Below are 20,439 nucleotides of genomic sequence, written 5' to 3' on the forward strand. Positions count from 1 at the left end.
ATTGAGAACACTTGAGCAAGACCCTCTAAAGAAGCCCATGTTGTAGAAAACTGACTATTGAGGTGTTGTGCATCCTGAAACACTGACTCCAACACTTACTACACCAACAAGGTCAGCGATATCCTGGCTTATCATTCAGTGGCTTTCAACTTTCACAAAACATATGCAGAGGCATTTTCAATTTTATAATGAAACAACATACAGAATATAAACAGATAAGAAAAGACATTTTCTCATTTAAGTCTGGAGGAAGAGAAAACAGGAGTCATAATTCTCTATTACATATTATTGTGCATTCTGGAACACTAATAAAACAAGTGACAGTGGTGAACTGCATTCAGGAGATAAATAAAAAGAAAATTAAAGTAAGAATTTTCCTTAAAATTACTACTACTAACAGTATATTAATTTTCTGAGGACCTATATATGTAACTGAGGAGTTAAAACACTCCTTGCATTATTTGGCACTCTGAAAGGGAGGAGTGAAAAACAAACAAACAAACAAAAACATTAACAACGTGTTTTCATGCATTTTTATTTTGTTTTCAATTCTGAGCTGATTTGGGGAAGACGTTTTTGCTGGTACAGATATGTACATGCAGAGCATGGAGTTTCCAGCATACACGGCCCTTCATCTGCTCCAGTGGGACTCCAACAGGATAGTGTTCGAGTGCTTCCAATTGCAGGACAGAGACACTATAGAATCACAGACTTGTGCTGTTCTTGGGCATCCACACTCATCTTCACTTGAACCAAATCATTTTTAGGGACTTTGTACAATACTTAGAGGCAGGAAGATGGGACACCCCTCCCCAGTTAAAAATAAAATAAATCAAAACACAACATAAACTACCAAACAATTTAAATGCCATATTGTTTTCATATCAAAGACTATATGTTGAAATTTAATAAAATATACTAGCAGCAAAATGAACAACATTCTGTTGACATTCTGTACTGACATATTGGCAAGAAAAGTAATATGTATGGTTTCTATCACTTAGATTAAAGAGTGATCTAAATTACACTGCATTTCAGCTAACAAAAAGACCTCCAGCAGTAAACAGCTGAACAAAAATCTGGTTGTTTCAGTTACTATTTAATAAAGTATTAAACATACCTGCAATTCTAGCAGGACTGAATCTCAACCTGAAAAGGAAGCCAGGAAACTAAGCATTTTCTTCCACGATATCAGACTTCTACACTCTTGTATCACTGAATTCCCCAGTTGCCAGGATCCTACCCACACCTCCACCTCTGCTGGTAACAACCACTGCACGACTTCATTTGAGGTCTCGGCCAGAGCCAAGACATTACGCTGGCTATCACCTCCTCTGATCAAAGCAGGTCCAGCAAGTATTGCTCCGCTCCTTGTTCACTGACCTTGACAAATCAGGGAGCTTCCTCGCTCTGAGAGCTTCCTACTCTCACTTGAGATGCTGAGAAATTTAAATATTCCACCACAAGGTTCAACAAAATATTGACAGGCTGTAAGGATAAATTCGCATGCATAAAACTGGTGGCCAAAACACTAGCATCCTTTTCCCTGTTTCAGAGGAAGGGCACAGATTTATAAAATACCACAGGATAGAGTGTTTTACTTCATGTTTTGCTGGCCCTGAAGACCTAAACATTTTGAGTCTGAAATTGTATCTCAAACCATCAGTTTTTCCTGTACTTCTAGTGCCACACAACTCCTGGTTTGAAGTTCAGCACCTCGTTTTTAAGTCTCTCTTACTGTTGCCTACTGATTTCATAGCTACTGAGAAATTTTGTAACGTTATCTGACAGCAACATCTAGGCATAAGAATACTCCTGAAAAATATATTACATACAAGAGTAACACCAAAAGTATTAAATACACTACTATATTAAAAATGATAATATATTAAAAACCATAAAGGCACAGCAAAAATGGAAATACAGCTAAAATTTTCTCCCTCTGCTCCTTGTCTCCATTCACAAGTTACGACCTCTGGTTATAGGCAAGGCAACTCAGCATTTGTCAATTCACAAGAATAAAACTGTCTGGTTGCATTGACTGTGAGCCATCTACCATCTAAACAGTGAAAATACACAATGATATACCTATTTATACATAGATGTTACCTCAAAAAATTATTGCGCATTATTACATATTATGCAGTCATAATTCTGGCACGTTTACAAATAAATATACATTCAGAATTTTGCATCAGAGGACTCAGTTGCAGAGAGGTATCCGTGTTCTTCTCAAAATTAGGTCCTAGTCCACGTTTTTCAGTTGAAACTCTTCATGAATGTGTATATTTCCACTCAAGAGACAGACAAAAATATTTCATTTATCCACTTTTTTTCTAAAGAGCACTTCAGGACAATTTCATACCCGAATATCATAAAATATTTTGTTAACCTTGCCACTTATTTTATCTCAATATCAACTATCAAGTTCTGTTACAGAATTCTTTCTTTCTTTGAAGGAGAAATCACTCCAACTGCAAGTCACTCTTTTTAAGTAACTCGTTTTATTTTTGTCACACTCCCTAGTCCTAAGTCACCATGTATCCAGATATGTGTCAGAAACCTCAGCCAAGATGCCCATAGCCATTTATACAGAAGAGAAACTCCCATGCTGTATGAAATACCTGTTCCAAAATTAGTCAACATCAGAAAATAGCAGTAAAATAATTCTTGAAACACCACCAAACAAATAGGCCAGAAAAAAGGGCTTGTAAGATTAATTGTGTTAATGCTACATAGCGACACCTGACAAGTAAGTGTTTTGGGACAGCTTCCCAAATACCAGCATTCCAAAAGGAGGATTAATAAGAAGACAGGAAAAAGAAGAAAAATTAAAAAAAAAAAAGCAGTTTAGATACTCAGTTGGAAATGGCAGTGTTCTGGAAAGAAAAATCTCATTCATCCGCATGTATGAACTCTTTTTAAACTCTCTCTACAGCTAGGAAATGCACTGGTCTTCAGTTCCATGCAACTCCAGCTAGAGCCTCAGCAAGTCAATGGGCAACTGTGCCAAATGGCTGGTATGAGTTTGAAGTCTGTTATTCATTCCTTTTAAATTTTTACGTTTTAGTCTTTGAACTACTTGCAAAATGTCATGTTCTCTCTTCAATATAGTAATAGCACTGGGAATGATTTGCTTAATTTTGACTTTGTCATTTACTTTCTCCTTTAAGCTCTTTTCTTTGAGAATGACTTTGTCCTTACAGCTAGACTGTTTAATAACAAAGATGGAAAAATGTTTTTGTGTGCAGAAAGAACTGGAACATGGTACTAAATGTACTGAAGCATGTACAATGTTTATTATAATGAAAAATACTGAAATATGGTGCTCAACTTGCTGCAGCATTACTTACCAAAGTATACAACTACGGAGCTTTGCAGATACAAGCACATTTCTTGGGGCCATGATCTGAGCTACTGCTGGGTGACGCTTCACTGCCCAGCACAGTCCTGCGCTGCAGATGAACAAGGAAGGCAGCTTCATAAACTCAGGCATGCCCCAAAGTGGAAAATATGCTCTCTCTGCTTAAATTTTCTGGCACTGCATTCCCAACAACAGAGCCACTCTGCTGAATACATAAGAGTTCGGTTGTTCCCCACATAGCCTTTTTTCAGAGATCCCACATTCCCCATCTACATTTATGTAGGTCTTTGTAGCTCATTGGGTGAAACTTCATACCACACAGTCCCTGTAAGCCACTGCTACAATGTAAGATTACCCTTATGTTCAGGCAAACATTGCAGCAAATATCACAGGAGAAACTTTAGCAATATTCTAGTATCATTGCAAGATCCATCTCCTCCTAGAATGGAGCACTGTTGACCTGAAGTATTTTCTCTACATGCATCTAGCAGAGCAAGATGCAAGCTGGTACCTCCTGCATTCTGCTTATATGCATATATGCTCTTATTAGCAAAACAAAAGTAACGAGCAAAATCCAAACGTTGACATACGCTATCTTTCACTTTTGACCTGCCGTGCTACTTTTGATCATGCTGTTCCCTGCTACTCTTGATAAACCTATAGAAACAGAAATGCAAAGTGCATATTTGCTTCAGAGAAGAAAAAAAGTATTTTCTCTAATTCAGACCTAAGGTATTTTCAAAATATGTTTATAGGGAGATCTAGAAGATCATTAAAGCAACAAACAGTGTAATAAAAATGAAATACATCTGGCTTGGTCATGGCTCAAATAAAACATTCACCCTCCTAACCTGAAGTACTTGAACAAAGGCTTTAAAAACTTGCCACAATTCCAACATGCCTTGAGTATTTAACGCTTAAACACAAGCTATGGTTGGCAAAGAGAATAAAATGACAAGCACTAAGTATGCATTATACAAAATATAAAGATAAATACAGATTAGCTGTCTGGGAAATGCACAGAAGCCAGAGAAGACTGGAAGCCTCACACTTCCTCATTTATCCTTTAATGGAAAAAATTGACATTAGTTGAAAAAGTATTGATTTTCTGTGCTGCAATCTGTGGGAACCTGAAAAATTGAAAGTCATTTTTTGCAGCATACTGAGATTGTTTAAAAAGAAAAACTTCAGAGAGGTCTGCTTGAACTACTTTCTGGATCTCACAATACAAATACATTTATTTATGTTCAGACTTGTCCTTCTAAACAAGAAACATTTCGAAGTTGTACCATTGCTTTCAATTCTGCTTCTGAATTGTTTAAATGTACAGCCCACCTCAATAGAGCGACCAACATAAACTGCAAAAATATTTCACTCACTGTCATTAAGAAACAGCATCTGACATTGCTACTAGGTAAAAAGTCCATCAGGAAAACAACTGGTTTTCCTTGATATGCTCACTCTGCAAATTTCAAGGCATTTTGTTTACACTTCATTTCACTTTTTCCCTAGAGAGTGAGCTGTGTTTCCATATTATCATAAATCAGTAGGTAAGAAAGGAAAAAAAAAAATGAACTGGTCAACTGGATTGTGGTTAAGATCCAACACGTCATAAATCAGAGGACAAAAGCTGGAGAAGCATGTCTCAGTGCTGGAAACCCAGATTACTAATGAAAGACAGGTCAAGAACACACTCCTGCTGCATTAAAAAAAAAAGTTTCAAAAATTAAGTTGCATGTTTCTGAGAAACTAAACAGATTTATCTAACATTTGTGTTTTCTCCAGTGTTACATCACACACCTATGACACATTTTTCACTCCAAACTATCCAAGAAGCAGCCAAGAAGACTGCACGTTCCTCAAGATATCTGTGGCCTAAGCACAGTTCGTTTCGATCAGCTTTCAACATGGGAATATTGCCAGAAATGCTAAAGTATGAAATGAATAAAGCTGCCACGCCCTCCACAAGCATTTCTGCATTTCTCAGCACAGTACATTGTGTCCACAGCCAGATGAAACAGAAGAACAGAAGAAAGAAAAATAAACCCGTACAGCTTGTCAATGACACACGTGGTGGCATTGATAAATGAAACTTCTTTGTCATGAGATGCTGCTCCTTTTCTCGAGTGTGCTGGGAGCCTAGCTTGCATCAGACGCAGCTTAAACAGTTCTAGCTTACCAAGCTTTAAACCCCTTCAACTGTTGTAATATTATAGATTAATTCTGAAATTACTTCTATTCCTTAAACTCCCAGGCATTGCAAAAGCATGTTGAATTACTGAAGAGTCACGTAAAGGCTTGAGGGTTAGTCAGCTTGACTAATTCTAATCCTCAAATTCTGATCTGAGGCCTACCCTATTAATCCTGAACTCATATTTCGCAAAATACACAAGCAGGATTGTGTCAATTAGAGGCAGAAACCACACATTTCATTTTGTTTGTAAGTTCTGTCACACAGCAGTATTTATGGTGACTGGGCAGGGACATATTTCTTCCTGAAACTGCAATGTGCAGCTACTTTTAAAAAAAAAAAAAAAAAAAAGCATTGCATGTCACTCTGAATTGTATACTGCAAATTGACCACTGGCTTTATGTGTAGGGTGCACTGCCAGTCATAAAAAGGACCAAGAAGCCTGCTCAGTGGACTGGCATATGCTTTATGTTTAGCTTCCCATAGTATATGTGCAAAAATACAGGTCACAGGGAAAGTCAGAGAACATTATTTTTTTTTTCCCAGATAACTGAATATTTTTGCTTGTAATTTTGTCATCCAAGAACATTAAGCCAGGTGCAACTATGACCTGGACATAGTTAACATGAGTTACACATACAAAAAGAAGAAAAAAAGCACAGTTGTCAAGTGTACGTGAAGAAAGATAAAATTCAATTAGCTGACAGGAAGAGGGGAAAAAAAAAAAAGAAAGGTTTTATGCATCAACAATTATTACAAGGAAAGTCATAGAATTTGTCTGGCTACAGAACTAACCTTCCAGTATCAGAGGCATGCTGACACTTTATATCCAGACTCATTCTCTAAATAACATATACTCCATTTTATATCAATCCCATCCTGTTTTCTGCAACTATCTTCTGCACAAAGTTTGCTTTCCAGAAACATATTAAAACCAGGAAACACAAACTTTAAACACGGAAGAGGTAGAAACTGAAGTCAAATTACCAGCTTAAAATCATTCCTGTAATACGTTCACAGAAACTTCTCTTGACCCAAATCCTCTTTATCATCACCTTACCCATGCTGGGATTGTCACAGGTGAATGGGGTGGGGTGGCTGCAAGAACAGAAACTCTGCTCAATGTCATGTAATCTAGTATTGCTTTATTAAACAGGACATGTGGCCATAGATTTCTATTCAGGATTGCCTACCCTGTGAAACATGCACACAAATCAAGGTCCAGGTGAGACTGGCACCAGAGAACCAGGGGAAAATGACACTCGTCCCCAGTGACTTGATGTGTCGAAGTCCTGGCTGGTGGCCTGGGCCTTGTACCAGGCTGCTCTCCCTCCAGCTCAGTCTTCTAAGTGTCAGAGGTATGCTCATGTCCTGTGTCATGCCCCCTCCACCTCCCACCCTCAGTGTTAATGTTTTAATTATTTATTGCTTTCTCATTTAAACTGTCAGCATGAACCACCAAAGCGAGCTCCAACTCCATAGTCCGTCTCTAAGTCCAATTAGCAGTCACCACCACAGTTTCTACAACTGTTTGTTCTCCCACCCCAATTACGTTACAGAAAGTGTGAAGTAAAGTTCTTCTATTGATTTTTCGACTGGAGTGGACTTCAATTTCATAAATGTGAAATATTTAACTGAGGAACATATAACCTTCAAGAGATGCTCAGGGACAGCACTCTGCTAGAAACACAAATACCATCCCCCAAGCAAGGATACAGCAAGAAAACTGTTTCCCAGAAGGAAAGTGATTTTTTGCCAGAAAACTTACTCTTGGAATCTAATACACCACGACACCTGTTACTTGAAGTCCCTGCAGCTCTATACAAAGCTCATAATCTACTAGAGATTCCTTTACACCCCAAGTTAATGAATCCATTATTTTCTTCAAGAGAAGCATTCTCAACTAGTATTAAACTATATTCACCTTTAAGGAACACACACAAAAAAATATTTAATTTTGTTCCAGAATGCAACTGTTCTCTCTGCTGCAGTGAGGCATTTCAAAGGATCGCTATGAAAGCTCTTCTGATCGTTAGGCCGTTACAACTGTAATACATTCCCAGGGAAGTGGTTACAGCTCCAAGCCTGCCAGAGTTCAAGAAGCATTTGGAAAATGCTCTCAGACATGTGGATTAATTTTGGGGTGGTACTGTATGAAGCCAGGTGTAGAACTCAATGACCCTTGACAGTCACTTCCACTCGGGTTATTCTAGGATTCTGTGATTTTCCAGACCCCTCCTCTCACTCTTTTTTATCTCCAGCTTCCTCCTCCTCCTTCAAAGATTCACTTCTTAAAGCCATGAATCCATACAAGAAATAAGATACAACATTCACCAGTTTCCAACCTGGTGATGGAGGCGCTCACGTTGAAATCATTTGAACAACCAGTCTGCAGCTTTCTCAGAAAGACAGGCTTGGAAATTCTGCACCTTTCTCAAGAAGACAGGCTTGGAAATTCAGCAGCTCACTCCCTGCTGCCACACTCCATAACCACATACACCTCTCAAGCACATACTGACACACTTCACTTGGAGCCAGCACCCAAACTAGTTGCAGGTTCTCTGGGGTTAATACACAGAGAAAGTAATTCAGAGTTACTAAGCTCCATCTATTTTTCATTGTAAGGTGCAAGCAAAAATGTCTGGGTTATGCCAAAGCAGTCAGAATAAGTCAGGTTGGAAGGAATCTCTGGATGCCACTTCATTCAAATCCCCTTTTAAAACAAATAGGCACACACGCACATGCTTCAACTCTGTTTTTTCTTCTTTCTTCTTTCAGCAGTTGTCTCCAGTATTTTAGTATTGTTCACTTTTTTTTCCTCTACCTCAATTGCTAAACTGGTCATTCAGCCTAAAAGTTTCCTTAAAAGACGCTGGTTTGACTGCCTGTACATCATGACCCTCGTGTTCTTCTCCTATCTTCTGTATTTCACGCTTTAGCTAACCTCACTTTGACCGGCTTATCAGCTGCCAGCACTGAAAAGCTCTTCCACTATTTTTCAGCTCTTCTGAAAGGAACAACCCTGAAGAGGGACGTACTAGAAACACCGTTCAACAGGACAAACACAGCAGCATTTAAAGACGGCTCTTAACTGCCCTTATGTCTACATTCCGCCTTTATGTGTATATATGTCTATATACTGAGAGGAAACAGCTGAAAGCTGTGGGTTTGTATTCACAGCTTGGAAAACCTAGGTATGCAGACAGTTAAATTAATTACAAACATACATAGATAACATTATTTATAGCACAAACACTACTGTAATTTAATATTCTTAATGTTTCATAATATTTCAGACAAATTCAGCTAGCCTCAGCCACCCTGTCATTACACAACTTCCTCCCCATTACACCTCTTACAGTTGGACTTTCCCCATCTATCACCACAGCTGTTTTGAATCTGCCAAAAATCCAACACCCTTCACATGGCCTGAGTAAAATTACTCACATTTGTATATATTACCTCTTGCCACTTTCTTCAACGTTTAGAACCTTGATGTTGCATATTCAACCAAAAAAAAAAAAAAAAAAAAAAAAAAGAAAGGTAAGCATTTACTTTAGTATTCCACTGGGAATGACTTTTTTTTTTTTTAAAATCTCATTAAAACCCATCTTAAGAAAAAAACACAAGCCTGAAGGAAATTCTCAGAGAAATTCGTTTTAGAAGTGCAACTGCCCAGAGTAACATTCCCCATGAAAATTATCTACAGAAACTGCTGCCTTTTCCCATGCCAGCATAGTCAAAAACTTCAAAAACATTCAGTTACCAGTAAAATAAATAAATAAAAATTAAGCCTCACAGGTTTTAATCATTATATACACCAGAAACTTCTGGGAACTGTTTGAATTGTTCAATGTTTAAAAAAAAATATGTTAGAAAAGACAGGAAAATCAGACAATTATTTTCTAGCCTATATATAAGGCTTAAGGGTTAATTAAACCATCAGCACAGACTTACTGTGTATCTGCACACACACTACAAATGCAGACGTACACCTTCAGTAGCCTTTCCTACCTCCCACTGCAATGCCAGGAGCAGTGACAGCAGGTCCCCCAGTGGGGCATGGCAGGACTGACCTGGAAGGCTAATGCTCCTTAGGAAATACAGCTCTCCTGAGACAAAAACACATGATACCAGAAGCCTAAGCTCTCAGAATCTAAAGAAATATGAAAAAAAAAATTAAAAAAAAACACCACAGAGATAACCCATGGTAGTATCTCATGTATTAGGCAGCACAACAGCTAAGCCATTCACATCTGTCACACTAAGAAATCCGGTGGCAGATCATACTTCAGAAGAAACATGAGGCACCACGGGATAGATACACATGCACATCCTATTCATACACGTGCCGAAGAACTGAAGGAAAACAAAGCAGTAATATAAATATCCCCTGCCTCCATCTCCAGCCTGGGCTGAAGGAAGAAGTCACATCTCCAGCAGCACACACAAGAGAGCAAGAGGCGGGGATGGCCCTGCTGAAGAAGCTGCGATGCTTTACCTTTCCATGGTCACAGTGCCTTTGCAGCAAGGCCCGAATGGGCTGCTCAGTTGCAGAGAAACACCTGCGAGAAATGTCACATTTTTGATGGTTGTACAAACAACACATCCAAACATATAAACGTATATATAGTACAGCCTTTCAACACCAGCACTTGGAAAAAACAAACAAAAAAAAAAAAACCACTCATTCGTACAGGTACACAAATCAATGTTTGCTTATCCCTGGGTGGAACTGAAGCAAAATAAAGATTAGAAAAATGGCAACAGAAACTTGGAGCATCACAGAGATGTATGAGTAAGCTATGAATGGGCTAAGAACTAAGAAGGGCGAGTGACAAGAAAGGCTGCTGACAATAGCCCTAATGCTACAGGGCTCACAAGCCCTGTGAAGCATCTGGGAGTATACAGTAAAACACTAAAAGGCAATGGAAGAAGCGAGCTTGAGGAACTCCAGTAAAACCAAAGGTACTTTTTGTAGTCCTTAGTAGCAAGGAAATCATTTTAGAGGGTCTTCAGTCACAAATCCTGCAGTATTTTGTTTTTCCAGGTATACATCACACCACTTACTTGTACAGAAAAAGTAATTCAAATATAAACCTCATTAGGATATTTTAAATAATAAATGTTTAGGTTCTTCACATCTCTTAATTTATCTGGAACGGAGAGAAAAGAGATGGTAGCCTTCCTCTTGTGCAAACTTCTTAAACCAAATTAAAAGAAAACCCTATGCATTATATATACATAAAAATAAATGTCCTATTAAACTTTTAAGATCTTGTCATCCATACAACCACATCTGCTTAACCTCTAGAGGTCAAGGTCACGTCATTCATACCAAGATAAAAAAGTCTAATTACAGTATCTCCAGCTACATGGACAAAGACCAGTTATTAGAAAAGAACTATTATAAACCAAACACAATTATATTATACAGAAACCATTAGATATTTGATGAGATTTTAATCTTTGAGCTGGTGTCATTCCGCAAGTTAATCATCTGGAGAACAGAAAATCTGTTAGGAATGCAATTAAACATACTAGTTCCATTAAAATTGAGCTGATACAGTTGATTGTACTCCCAAAATAGCTATTTCCTCACACCTTCACCAAAGAGTTTTCTTCATCTACTCTGTGAGTGTCTGCTGCCGACACTGCCTGTCCCTTAAGCCCTCCGCTAGGAACCGCGGATACTTTTGCTCCGTTGGGCTCCCCACGCAAGTTGCACTGCAGCTCGCGGTTCGACCTTGGACTCCCAGCTTGCCCCAAGAAGTGCAGCAAGGTCTTTTGTTTCACGTACTATTAGTCCATCGCATCTGCATTGCCGAAGCTTTGGGGAAGAGCATCAGCGATGTAGTCATGCAGCACGCTGAAGCGGTTACAAAATAAAATTAAACGATGGGCCAAAACGATGGGCAAAGCCCACGTCAGATGCTCACTTTAAGCATCAGCACTTCTGGGAAGAGGATGCTTTCCAAGCCAATGCTTTAATGAATTCATACGTAGTCCAAGTGCTCACACGGGTTTTGCAGCAATGCCAGGACAGTGGGAACGCAGGCCATCCCTGCCGATATTTTTGACAGAGAGGGAGAATGGACACACAAAGGTCCCCTGCGCGAGCACCGGCTCCCTCACACCGGCTCTGCGCAGCACCCAGGCGGCGCACGGACTTTGCGGGGCCATGTCACACCGCTCGCCTTGGGGGGCCGGAGCTGGGGGGGGTCTCCAAAGCGCGGCCCGGCTCGGGGGGAGACGCGGGGCCGGGGGCTCCCGGCCGCCGGTTACGTAACGCCGGCTTCGCCCCGGCTCCGCCGCGGCGCTCGCTGCCGGATCAGGCCCCGGCTCCCGCACCGGGCCCCGCCGCCGCCGCCTCCCCCCGGCCATGCTCCCACCCTGATGGCGGCACCGCACCCCGCTCCCCTCCGCACCCCGCTCCGCTCCGCACCCCGCCGGGCCCGGCGCCGCGCCCTCCCGCCCGGCGCCCCCACCTCGTCGCCGGGATCCGCGGCGCATCCCCGCTGCGGCCCGGGCCGCTGCGCCCCGCCGCCGCCGCTCCCGCTCCCGCCCGCCGCAGCTCCCCGCCCGTCTGACGGAGGGAGGGAGGGGGCGGGCAGCCGCTCCGCCACGCCGCCGCCGCCGCCGCCGCAGCCCCGCCGCGCCGCCCCCCGCCCCGCCCGCACAAGGTGCCCTCGGCGCCGCATGGCACCCGCCGGCGACAGGCGGCGGTGACACGACAGGACAGGGCAGGGCAAGGCAGGACAGGACAGGTAGCCGCGGGGCTCGGCGGGGCCGGGCGGAGGGCAGGGGACCGGAGGGGACCGGAGGGAAGGGCAGGCGGCGAGACCGGAGCTCGTAGCCGTGAGCGGGGCAGCGGCGTGGCTGCGCCCCGGTGAGGCCAGCGCCGTGCCCGGCCCCGCGCTCTTTGTCCCCTGATAACGGCAGCTGCTAGGTGCTGTCACTAACCGCAGGAGAAATTGCTTCCTTAGTTTAATTAGCTTGATTTTTTATTATGTTTTTTTTTAGCCCTTGTAGATGCTCCGTTACAGCTCCCGTGACTGCCCAGACACCCCTCTGGAGGCAGGCGGCTGCGCTCCTCCCGCGGGGCCGCCCCCGGCTGTCACGGGTGGCCGTGGGCAGGCTGCAGGCTCCTGCGCTGTCCCGAGGCCTCCTACGGCACCCGGGGCGCCCCCGGGTCTGTGCTCCGCTTCCTGGGAACGCGAGGGGACCTCTGTGCTGCTGCCTGAGGAGAGGGACCGAAAGGCCAGGAGGACAGGATGCCACTGAGGACAAACTTCAGGGCTATAAGGGGGGAAGAGTAGGAATGGCAAGTTCCATGAAAGTAGTGAGAGACTTACAGGATTGCAGCAATCTAATGACAGGGCCTGGACAACTCAGTAAGCTGAGATAAACAGGGTGTATGCCGTTGGGGTGTTTTCCCCCCTTTCTCAAACTGGAGGTTCCAGCTTTGGTACCATTGTTGTACAGCAGAAGATCGTCTGGGGGACTGTGGCGGATGAAGAGCTCGGGCTGTTTTCATGTTGAAGCGGAGACAATCAGAGGAGGTTCTCTTGACACAGCCCCCTTAGTCTACAACAAGCTTCTCAGAAAAGAAAAGAAAAAAAAATCCTGTATTCTCTCAGCTGATGCTGCAAGTCTCATTTTAAATGCAGTGGAAGTAAGTACGGGAGTTCATTAAGTAACATGCTTTTTTGTGTGTGTGTGTGTTTTTTTTTCTAGATTCAGTTTCCAAGAGTGGAAAAACATTAAGCAGGATTTTGGGAGGCATAAAAGTAAGCTAAGTCAGGTGGGCACTCAACATTACTAACCTGAAAAAGAGGACACGGACAGAAAGAAGCTTCAGAAAAGTGTACTTGGTAATTAGCTGTCTTGTTTCAGAACAACACATTCTTGAATATTCTCTGACCATCTCAATACCAAATTCTAAAGTTGCTGTCATACAGAAATATTTTTCTAACTTGCCCATACTTAAACTAAAGAGAAACTAACATGTAGAAAGGCAGATTAAAAACGTTGTTTAAATGATATGTAATTCTGAATCTTACATAATTATTTTAGGCACATCTCCCAAAGGAAAGCTTTAAAACACAGTTTAATTCTCCATAAAAGATAAAACGTTTCCACGTTAAATCAGAGAATTATTTCCATAATTCTTAGCAGGACACAAATGCCTTTCAACTACCCCATTCTTTAATGAGGGAAGTTTACTAAATATATTAAATGTTTTTCTACCATCCATATGATGAGGGTAAGTAGATCTATGGGCATTAAAAATATTTACTTGCAGAAACCCTAAAGAAATATTTATCTTCTCCTGTAGTAGAAGTATTGTTTTTCTTTGTTGCTGTTTATTGTTAGGGTTTGTGCATGTGTTTGGAAAACCACTACCTGCAGGCAAGGCATAGATCCCAGATGTTTTTATTAAAGATTTTTGCAAGCTACACCTTGCCTTTTTTGCAGATTAATTCGAATTATGCAAAACTGCGAAAGTACAGCAGCAGTAGCTAGTGAAGTGGAAATGCTTTGAAGAATGCGCACAAAGCAGAGCACCAAAGAGCACTGAGGAGTGGCAGGCAATAAATTAGGCAGAGCGAGAATTCAGGATGTGGTGGGACGATCACAGCAGTGCAGCGAACAATGCAAAAGACAAGCACAAGTGATGGAAAGGATGTGTCCTAAAGTTATAGGAGTGCACAAAGCTGAAAAGTCATCTCCAACGATCAGAAAGCACAGCTGACATCATGACTGACATCACATACCTCCATCCCGAGTAGAAAACCAGATCAACCTCCAGTTTCTTTACCAGATACTGACTACCCAACACTACATTATTGACTTTCTTCTTTGAGTTCTCCTTAGGACTGAATGGATTAGAGTACTTCTGGATGAAAAGCATTGTACTTGAATAGCCTAAAATTCCTTCTGCAAGGACCAAGAGTCTCTAAAGTTTCCTAATGACACAAAATTATTCATGGTAAACAGAACTGAAGCTGACTGTGAGCAGTTGTAGAAGGATCTCACAATAGCAAGTGATCAGGCAGCAAGATGGCAGATGAAATTCTACGACAGTAACTAATGTAAATAGCAATGAAAATAACCCTAACTAAACATACACAATAATGGACTCTAAATTAGCTTTTATCAGTGGGAGTCATTGTGAATAGTTTTCTGCAAACATTAGCCTACTACTCAGCAGCAGTCAAGAAGGCAAACAATGTTAGAAATGACTCCAAAAGCATCTGAGAACAAAGCAGAAGAGCTCGTTAAGCTGCCATGTAAATCTCTTGTGTACTTGAGTAGTGTTTACAGTTCTGGCTCCTTCATGGGAAAGGGGGGATCTAGAAAACATACAAGGCTAAATACTCAGTGTATGGAAATGTACAGAAATACGTTTGTGTGATGAGATAATTTCTAACTGGGAAATGGAGGGAATAAGGATTGTCTTCAGATTCATGAAATCATGAGCGAGATGTAGGAGCCCAACAGGAAATAATCATTTGCTATTTTTCATTACACAATACGTAAGGGAGACGCAGTAAATGATCAGGCAGCAGGTTTAAAACAATGACTGGGAAGAACCTTTCCATACAAAGCATTATTAAATTGGATGGCTTGCTGTGACATGACAGTATGGAGCTGAAGACACAGATGCTTTTAAGCAGGGATTATAAGACAGAATGAAGGATAGCTGTAGCTATTAAGCACAGTGGTTTCCTTTTCAGATCCTGCTTAAAAGTGCCTGCCTGTTGCCTGCTGAAAGTTGCCCAAGGAAGGACACTCTACATGCCTTGTGTCAACACTCTCAGGCATGAGATGGTTTATTCTTTTCTTCCTGCTCAGTTAAGTGTGAGAAAGGAAGGACAAACAGCATCTCTAGGTATGAAAACATACTTCTACTTTTCCCCCATTCTCCCTGGGAGTAAAATCAGAATCTTAGTCCTTTATCTTGTTTGTGTGTTTTTCTATTCCCCTGAAAAGAATTTGGAAAAAAATGCTTTCCCCAGTTCTTATCAATTTGCTCTTTGGTGGTTAGAGCCATTCAGTAGTGACAATCCACATGCACTGGCCTATCCATATCAGCACTATTTTTCTCTCTCCTTTACACAAAATGGGGGTACTACAGAGAAAGAGAAATCATAAAGTGGAATAACATCAGACATGTAAAGAATGTGTTAGAAATACTTTCCGCAGTTGTCGATCATCATAGGAATAAGACCTAAAGCATTCTTCAGCATTCTGGAAGAGAAAGGGATAGTAATTTCTTCTCATTGAAGAAGCTGGAAAGTGAAGTAGAAACACCCAGAGATGCTTTAAAACTCAAACAATAGGTAAACATCCTACAAAGATAATCAGTTTCTAAGAATTGTATTAAGGATACCCCTATTAAATACAAGAAACTAGAAATCTGAAAAGCAAATCTAAAATGACGTTTGGCAGAATTCCAAGAATCTTTGAAGACAAACATATGATAAATCATCTGGAGCGGTTAAATCTCATATAAACAAAATCTGTACGGTAGATAATCTGTATAGCTAGTTATCTGCACCCAGAGAGAGATAAGGAAAAGAGTTTGTTTCATACTTGATTTCAGCAATGGATAGTAGTGCTTAATCTTCATAGGCTTAATCTTCAGCAGAACACGATTTCTTTTACTGTTCAGACTACAAAACCAAAACAGTATAAAATCTTTAAGGAAGAAAACTAGGTAAAGACTTAAGTGAAAATTTCTTATGCTTCTTATATACACGTAAGTAAATCAAGTCTTACATGGTAAAACTGAAAAGGTATTGACTGCAGAAGAAATCTGAGGAATAGTTTTAAATTGATACAACTTATTAAAAGTGTTCTTACCATTTTGTAAAGCATGTGTATGCTTTTAGAAGTCTGTGGACTCTATTAAAAGCTTTAAAAAGTCATTTGTTCAAGATATACAGTGCATAGGGTTTTGGTTTTTTTTTTATGCCATTGCCTTTGATTTTGTTTCACTGGTTAAATATAACCACTCCACACCTGCTGTCCTTATATGTAACAGACACATTAGGAGGGGGATTTAGTGTGCCCAGGATAAGGACAATCAAAATTCTGATACTTAAAGTAACTTTCAGTTTTCCTACAATTTTGTTTGTGAAGTTGCTTATCATTTCACTTTCAGAAGATATTTCCAGTATATATTTGCATTTCCAAATAGAGTTTTTATGTCCCCATGACTAAATACGCTCTGTTAACATTGTCCTGGATTTCTTAAAATGACAGCTGAAAAATTTATTCATTAGCACTTCCAGAAAAGAGAACTCCGTCAGAACAGTTGGAAGATTTCCCAGGATATCTGTATCTTCTTTACTCTCATGTCAAGATTTGTAAACGCTTTAAATATAGAGTAGGGTCTGGTTGGCAATTAACTCTTTCAGTCTTAGCAAGGTCCTGCAGATGTTCTGTATTAACAAAAGGCTGCTCCTCTGCTATTGCATCTCTGGTCAAAGATCACTGGAGGTAATTTTAATAGAGCTCTCTTTCTCATTGTTCCAGATCTCCTCTTCAACAGTTAATTTTTATTTTTTCAAACTACAATCCTTTCATCTGTTACCTGTAGTTTCCAGTTAGGTGACCAGTTAGCCTATTGAGACTCAGTTCATTTTCTTATTTTTACATTCTTCAGGTCTCACCTTGTATTTGAATACTTTACAGTGTGGGTGGTACTAACTCCCATATATCAGCAGGTAAACCACGTTTATTCTTAGCCTTATGCTCCTTAGATCGGTTTTAAAGACGCACCAAAGAACTTGCTACAAGAAAAGAGCACAATGAGTCGACAAAACAACAAGAGAGTTTATCCCAGAGTTATCTCCTAGGAAGTCTATCATTTGCAGTGGTTTAGTGGCATCACAGCTAAAAGAGCTGCTTCAAAGTTTTACCCTATCTGCTTTCAGTCTTCTGCAAAATATTTATGGGTTGTTGGATCATCCCCTCTTAGAACCTCAGGAGAGCTGAGAACCTAATCTAAGGCATCTTGAAATTGCCGCAAATAGCCTATGCAAAAATAAATAAATCGGTGTTTCTTATCTTGTCTGGTGTGCCAAGGAAACAGACCACAAGAAACACTGGGGTCGTTATGCAAGATAGGAGGTAACAAATCAGCTAAGAAGTGAAACTCATAGATTTCTTCCTAAACCCAAGTCTGCAGACTTTAAAGAAAAAAAAGTCATAGTAAGAGAATTGAGTAGCCAGATGCATGGTGCTAAAGTAGATGACAATAGCCTCACATCAATATCTATTACCTTATATCTACTACCTTATTGCAGACCAATTTACCCTAGAGTACAAAGCAAGCAATTTATAAAAAATATCATTAGCTCATTCACCATTTCAAATATATTCCCCTGTTAATGTTACTCTTAATTCCTTGCCTATGTTTAATAAGTTTTCATGAGAATTTTCTGCTGGCTGAATTTGACTTCGAGATCACGCTATGTTGATTTACTACTCCATTAAGGTAGTGTGTCAATATGCTGCACCAGGTTTGCATGCCAAGATTTTCTTTCATCCTCTATTCAGCATTTCAGGTGTTAAAAGGAAGTGATGGGGCTATTATGTCAAAAATTGCCAAGAACGACACGCATCAACAACAATCAGATAACAGACATCCTATTGACTTGGTAATCACTTGCAATCAAAGCAGTGTGAGTACCTGCTGCATTATTCCTGACTAACAACTACATAGAAAGAGGTACCTCAGCTACCCTGTGACCCACGATAGATTTTAGATCAGGAACTTCCAACCTACATGGATCCATGAGAGGATTTCTTTAGGGTATATATATTCTACCCAATTTTGACAGACAAATCTTAGAAGATTCCAGCTATAAACATGCTTTGAATGAAACCATTGTTTAGTTTTGTTCCCTGAGCTAAAAGCCTTGTTGTACAGCAAGAATAAAGCAGGACCCCTTCTGCAACCAGTGATAGGGCCCAATATGAGATAATACTCAGATTGCCATGTAAAACATTATTGTAATAAGTAAATTGCATTTCTTATAAGCTATATCTTCATTATATGTCACATATTTCATTGATTTTCTGTTTAGATTTTAAATAAACTCTTCACAATTAGGATTTTTAAGCTCAAATTTAATATCAAAATGTAATTATGTTTCTTGAAAATCAATTTGAATTGCCAAAAGGGCTAAATAGTACAACTTTAAAAGAGACAATATATTTCAATTTTGTAGCCATATTACTAGCCAGCATGAGATGGTCTAAACTCTCCCATTCCTTTAAAACTGTTTTTTCCCCTTATCCACAAATTGTATCGTTCTCATTTTTTTTCTCACTTTTCCGTTTTCATAGCAATCATTAAAAGTTTCCACATCTAGAAGCAGTATTTATCAGAATTTTACAGTACTACTGGTATCAGACTACGATCTGTGCTATGCCATTTTGTCTCTTAACACCCTCCATTAATTTATGGCATTTCAGGCTTGTTTGTTTGTTTTTAAGTCTTCACCATCAATGTAAAGCTCCTACTTCCAAGTTAATGGAGACACAAATACAGGAAAGTTATCTGGTTTACAGTCATATGTATAAACTGTATAACTTTTTTTACCCTTCAGTTCAGCTGTTTCTATTCAAGAGTCAATCTGACAGTGCCATGCATGGGTGGTAGGGCTGTGAATTTGAGCTCTGAGATACACGGATTGTACAGTACTGAAAAGTTATTTTAAAGCTGTGATTTATGGTGTTTATAAGGCCCCAAGGCCATGAAGGCCATCATCCTTACAAGCAACTGCTTCTTACAGCTTCCTGCAAAGCATTTGTAACCAAGCAGAGTGCACAGCTGAGCACTGCTCTTACAGTCACCCAGCACAGAGCTGTTTCATTTTTATCTTCCACAAATTCAGCTGGCAGAGCTGTCTGGAAACACCTTTAGTGTTTCATGTGCAGTACAGCATAAGTCTGGCCCCAGGAGGCCTGATCCTGCCTAACTCAAGCTGCAGTTGTTGTATTTGTTCCAGCCAAAAGCACAGGCTGTGGATGAGCTGCCTGATGCGAATTTGTGCTGCAAGCATTTCAATGAACTTAAGGCAGCTACAGCCACAGGGCAGGCTGTGAATGCAAGGAGGAACAGAAGCACCACACAGGCAAAGAATGAGGTTACCCAACAAGATAAAAAAGCTCAAGAGAAAGCAGACATTTTGGAATAACAGATAAGGCTTTAAAAGTAATCTTTGTGCGGTGGTATTATGTGCATATGAAAAATACATGGTGCATGACATGGTGAGTACAGCTCTCATGCTGTGTATTTTAAAAGAAAGGATAAGACAGCAAAAATAAAGCTACTACAAATCAACTTATGAGCTTATGTGGTTCATTCACGAAAGACAGTCATCCAAAAGACTCCCAGTCCTTAAACCCAACACCTGGAAGCAAATGGCTTCCAGATCACCACAGTTCTATCTTGTCTGTCTCATGACAGAAATAGTTTATATTATCCTACTTTTCCCAGTATCAGATTTGACTTTCCCCTGGAAACCCTCCATGCCTTACCTCTTCAACTATTTTCTATTTTGTTGCCTCAAAATCAAAAATCCATTTTTTAATTATCTTTTTTTTCCTCCATATTTTGTGTCTTTCTTCTGGTTCTCTTCCTAGTTCCTGCTCATTCCCTCACTCAATCTTTTACTGAAAAATGACAAAAATGTTAAGTAATGGTAGAAAGAAGTGTTCTGTATGTGTTGTTTTCAGGTGTCTACTAGAAAGTTTTCATAATTGGCATTATTTTAAAACTATTTAACTAATTCTGCTCTTGTGAAACCGTAAAAAGCCTCTAGAACAGCAAGTAGAAAAGTTACACAAGTGGGACTGTGCAAGC

The 20,439-nt window shown here is 40.3% G+C and overlaps 1 protein-coding gene and 1 long non-coding RNA gene across 11 annotated transcripts in view; one reads left to right on the forward strand and one right to left on the reverse strand.

Annotated features, from left to right (window-relative positions):
* The window catches only part of OSBPL6 (oxysterol binding protein like 6), a 106,071-nt gene extending 93,930 nt beyond the window's left edge, over nt 1-12,141 (reverse strand). For 2 of the 8 annotated variants that reach the window (XM_040561924.1, XM_040561922.1), the window contains exon 1: nt 12,044-12,141. The gene's annotated coding sequence lies outside the window, so the exon portion shown is untranslated. The remainder of the gene's footprint in view (nt 1-12,043) is intronic. The other 6 variants (XM_040561927.1, XM_040561925.1, XM_040561926.1 and 3 more) reach the window with 6 other exon arrangements.
* A 69-nt stretch (nt 12,142-12,210) lies between these two features.
* Nucleotides 12,211-19,913, forward strand: LOC121072394. Of its 3 annotated transcripts, XR_005821183.1 has the most exons (4): nt 12,211-12,322; nt 12,579-13,230; nt 14,034-15,450; nt 18,126-19,913. It is a non-coding gene; the product is annotated as an uncharacterized LOC121072394 (long non-coding RNA). The 3 variants fall into 3 exon arrangements; XR_005821182.1 differs by having other exon boundaries at nt 12,579-13,429; nt 14,034-19,913; XR_005821181.1 differs by having other exon boundaries at nt 14,034-18,679.
* The last annotated feature ends 526 nt before the right edge of the window (nt 19,914-20,439 follow it).

The sequence above is a fragment of the Cygnus olor genome, chromosome 6 (assembly GCF_009769625.2).
Source record: "Cygnus olor isolate bCygOlo1 chromosome 6, bCygOlo1.pri.v2, whole genome shotgun sequence".
NCBI lineage: Eukaryota > Metazoa > Chordata > Aves > Anseriformes > Anatidae > Cygnus > Cygnus olor.